We start from the raw sequence: 4,842 nt of genomic DNA on the forward strand, positions 1-4,842 counted from the left end.
GTGGAGGCGAATCGTCACACCCTTGGCAAGAGGCCTGGAATTCGTGTGGCGGCGGCGGCGACTCATCGATCTTCAAGCCAAGATATCAAACTCGCATTGTGCACGAACGCCACCCCCAGAACACCAACAACACGAAAAACCCTAAAACGCGATTACCCGAAGCCAGTGGTCCTTAACCTTGACTGCAGCCTTGCACCCCTCGGTTTCTCAAGCGTTAACAAATGTAATAATATTAAGACATAGGTACGATGAAACAAAGTATAACGTGTTATCTTCTTGGTTCTTTCGGTAAAGTCACGTAGAAGGGAAGTAATAAAATAATAAAATGTTTTATTTTTATTATTTTATTACTTCCCTTCTACGTGACTTTACCGAAAGAACCAAGAAGATGAATCCCTGCAGTCACGAAAGCTTTAAATCGAAATATAACGTGTTACTTACGGTGCCCGCGATTAATGATTTAGCTTCGAAAATAAATCAGGCCACGTCTCGCACCCCCAGAAAGGGGCATCTCGCACCCCCAGCGGGTGTAGCGTGCACCCCAGGTTTAGTAGAACGATTGCCAAGCCCCAGCCAGCCCCCCCCCCCCCACTGCTTACCCCCAGCACCACGACTGAACTACTAATACCCTTAGCTCCTTAACACCAGAAACAGAATATTTATACTGGAGGAATCCGATGAGCTATAAAGCAATTTTATCACGGATGTCCAGTAGTACTCACCCGAATGCTATGACACCAGCCATTCACCTAACGCGAGTACTCACTCTAACCCCAAACTTACACAACCCTAAACACGAACCCCTAACCTCTGGTGCTAAGCCAGACACGAACTCCCGAACTACTGCCCTCGTGACTGGCCCCAGCCCTACCCCACTATCCTTAACCCACTAACCCACCAACCCTAATTTACTATCCCCAATCCACCATCCCAAACACTAACCCACTATCCTTAACCCCAACTCATTGGCCCTAACCCGCCAATACAAACCCACTAACCCACCATCCTTCACCCACTAACCCACCATCCCTAATTTACTATCCCTCAATCCACCATCCCAAACACTAACCCACCATCCTTAACCCAAACTCATTGGCCCTAACCCGCCAATACAAACCCACTAACCCACCATCCATAATTTACTATCCCAAATCCACCATCCCAAACACTAACCCACTTTCCCGAATCTTAACTCACTATCCTTAACCCACTATCACGCACCCTATCTCACGAGCCCTATCCCACTCATCCACTAGCCACAACCCACTAACCCGAATCCACTAGCCCTCACGTCTCTGTCGATTACTCTAGGACAGCGGTGCAAGAATTGGTGGACTAGTTCATCTCACAGAGGCCAATTTGGTGGGTGGGAGAGAGTTTATTTATTTACTTCGTAAATGGAAAGCGATATCTTCTGCTGAATAATGGACTCGAGTAACGCGCGCGGGGGGGGGGGGGGTGAGACTTGGCCGGGCGTGTCAATAGCGCAGTGCGGATCCTTGGCGGCACTCACCGTGGGAGACGGAGCGAGGATCGGAGGAGCAAGATCAGGGAAGAGGTACGAGTCGCGTTTCGTCCAAAAAAAACTACACCGTCTCGCTCGCTCTCTACAAGGGAGGAGTCCTCGCTTTTATAGTGCGAGAGGGGCACGGTGAGAGAGAGAGAGAGAGATGGGGGAGAGAGCGTGGCGAGATGGGGAGGGTTTTGTGGGGGGTGAGCAGCGCAGATGGGAGAGCGAAAGGGAGAGCGACAGTGGGGAGAGATGGGAGAGAGAGAGAGCGAGAGCCAGACTCGCACTCACGCCGAGAGAATTAAAACTTGGAGCGCTCGCCCACATTCCGATCTGCCACGCCTCGCCCGAGCCACCCACCCACACCCACCCACCACCATCGTCAGTGCTCGCGGTCAGGGCGGTTCCAGCATTCTCCAGACAGGAACCAAAGGCAAAGGTCCCCCGTATAGCCTCGTGACAGACTGTTGGGGCAAGTGCTGTTAGCGAGTGGCAACCTATGAAGGCCTGCACGGAGCACACACGAGGTATGGGGGGGGGGGGGCTGGTCAGCAACACGATGCCGGGCCGCCTTTGTCTCCTCTTAGTGGCGATGTTTGCACACCGCGCGAGGTATTCATTTGAGGCTGAGTCAACCTAGGGGAGTAACCCACGACGCAAGCTTGTGAGCATAGCACCAAGACGTCAAACGACCCAGCAACAAACCGCACAGTCAACAGTTGTACAGCACTGCAATAGCGTACGGGTGATGAACACGTGTGATGAACACGCGTGAGTGAGTGTGTGGGTGTGTGGGTGGCTGAGTGAGTGGTGGGTGGATGGGTGAGTGTGTGGGTGGGTGAGTGTGTGGGTGGGTAAGTGAGTGGGTGGGCGGATGGGTGAGTGTGTGGGTGGGTGAGTGTGTGGGTGTGTGGGTTGGTGAGTGAGTGGGTGGGTGAGTGGATGAGTGAGTGGGTGGAGTGAGTGGGTGAGTGAGTTGGTGGGTGGAGTGAGTGGGTGAGTGAGTGAGTGGGTGAGTGTGTGGGTGTGGGTGAGTGGGTGGGTGTGTGGGTGGGTGAGTGAGCGGGTGGGTGAGTGGGTGGAGTGAGTGGGTGAGTGAGTGAGTGTGTGGGTGGGTGAGTGTGTGGGTGGGTGAGTGGGTGGGTGGGTGGGTGAGTGGGTGGGTGGGTGAGTGTGTGGGTGGGTGGAGTGAGTGGGTGAGTGAGTTAGTGGGTGGATGGGTGAGTGGGTGGGTGGGTGAGTGTGTGGGTGGGTGAGCGGGTGAGTGGCAGAGGAGCAATGGCGTAGTGGCTGGTGTCGTAGCGCACGGCGCTACGAACCTGGCCACCCGAGTTCGATTCCCGCTCAGGCCCAACCAACACCTTTGATGGTTATCTAAACTGGTCATGGGCCTCCCCTAGGTCGACTCAGCCTCAAATCTGGACGCACGGTGGTGAGATTTTAACTACCTCGCCTGGTATACGGGACGTGGGTCGCGGGGACTTTTCTCTGGATCCCCCGGGTTTTCCCTCCACATTTTGAGTATTTGGCTGCTGTGCATTTCTACATGATAAGCCACTTGGTTGAGCCATCATTTGTGGGTAGGTCGCTTCGGAAAAAGAACCATATGGCTTAGTGGGCCTTTCCTGGTAAAAACAAAAAAGTTTAGTCTTTAGTTGAATGAGCACCTGGGGCAGTGTGTAAACATCGCCACTAGGGAGACAAAGGTGATCGGGCGTGGTGTTAGCCACCCTACTCCCTCATGCACCGTGCCGGCTTTCATAGGTGCTCGCTAACAGCACGTACCCCAACAGTCTGTTCAGGCGACACGGGGAATCTTTGTTTTTGTTGTTTTGGGGTAGTGGGTGAATGAGTGAATAACTGAGTGGGTGCGCGACTTGAGTGAATGGACGGGTAATGGCTGGGTGAGTGGGTGGATTAGTGACTAAGTGTGTGAGTGAGTGACTGAGTGAGTGGTGAGTGGTGTGTGTGTGTGTTCTTGTGGTCTTGGTGGTTGAATGCAGTCTGGTAGACCGGGTCCTCAACACTTACATAGTACAGTAGATGTAACAGGACAGACATACCAAGTGTATTTTCTCAACAAACTATGCGAATTTATTATTTTGTGTGATGTGTAACTGTACATTTTTTTGCGTCTAACCAGGACCCACATTTCATAAAAGAGTGGGGCCTTGCCTGTGAACTTCTGCCAGTTTACCAAACATACCCAGACTTATACACGGACATAGGGGCCGCCCATAAATGACGTCACGCGATTTTGGACGATTTTTGACCCCCCCCCCCTCGTCACACGGCGTCACAAAAAGTCAGAATCTCCCCTCAAATATCGCGTTACAAAGCTCTGCCCCCCCGCAAAAAAAACACGCTTCAAATCGCTTTAAGCTATTGTCGTTGTAGTGCATATTTAATGTGCCGCTGCACTCTCATATGTTGGAGAAAACATTTATTAAAAAGTCTATTTAATTAAGTAGAACGTGTTGTCTATATTTATTTAAAGTTGCGCATTTTGATGTGACGTCACATCCCCCCCCCCTCGTCACACATCGTCACAAATGTCTGACACCCCCCCCCCACCTAGGTGCGCGACGTCATTTATGGACGGCCCCATACAGAGAAATCACCCACATAGCTTTTAATAGACTGTTGGGGCAAGAGCTGCTAGCAAGCACCTATGAAGGCTAACGCGCACACGAGGAGGGTGGGTGGCCAACACCACGTCCGGCCGCCTTTGTCTCCCCAATGGCGATGTTTATACATCACACCGGGTACTCATTTGAGGCTGAGTCGACAAAGATCCCCCGTATAGCCTCGTAACAGGCTGTCGGGGCAAGTGCTGTCTATGCAGGTCACAGATCACCTCGCACGGTGCACGAGGGCGTGGTGGTGTCCACACCTTGCCCAGACGCCTTTGTCTCTCTCTCTCTCGAGTGCCAGCACCAGATGGCGCGCTAACCTCTGCGCTGCCACTCCCCACGTGCAGATAGTACACACAACTGTGGCGGTAACGTCGCCACGAAGCCTCCTGTGCCAGGCTAGGTGCACTGTGAGGCCACGTGAAGTGTGGGAACCTCGCTGCAGGCAGGTGCCATGGGTTGGCCGACTGAGATGGCTTTAGCCGTCCGGCGCTTCGCTCGTTGTTGTGAGCGTCGCTCCTTTGCCCTCATTTTTTGTTGGAGGGCGACTGCCTCCGACTACCCAGTCGCGTCTTTCACGAGCATCCTCCACAGCGGGCGATCTTGACACCGCTGGTACCAGTCATCGGCAATTCCACTCAGCTCCATATCCTTCTGTATACCCCACGGAGCCATCTATTCTCTCGCCCGTGCCGCGCC

At 53.1% G+C, this 4,842-nt stretch overlaps 1 protein-coding gene across 1 annotated transcript in view; it reads right to left on the minus strand.

Annotated features, from left to right (window-relative positions):
• The window catches only part of LOC133343686 (protein S100-A1-like), a 22,246-nt gene extending 20,606 nt beyond the window's left edge, over positions 1 to 1,640 (minus strand). The window contains exon 1 of the mRNA XM_061553421.1: positions 1,514 to 1,640. The gene's annotated coding sequence lies outside the window, so the exon portion shown is untranslated. The remainder of the gene's footprint in view (positions 1 to 1,513) is intronic.
• Positions 1,641 to 4,842: the final 3,202 nt, after the last annotated feature.

The sequence above is a fragment of the Lethenteron reissneri genome, chromosome 18 (genome assembly GCF_015708825.2).
Source record: "Lethenteron reissneri isolate LAM-NWPU_2019-01 chromosome 18, ASM1570882v1, whole genome shotgun sequence".
Lineage (NCBI taxonomy): Eukaryota > Metazoa > Chordata > Hyperoartia > Petromyzontiformes > Petromyzontidae > Lethenteron > Lethenteron reissneri.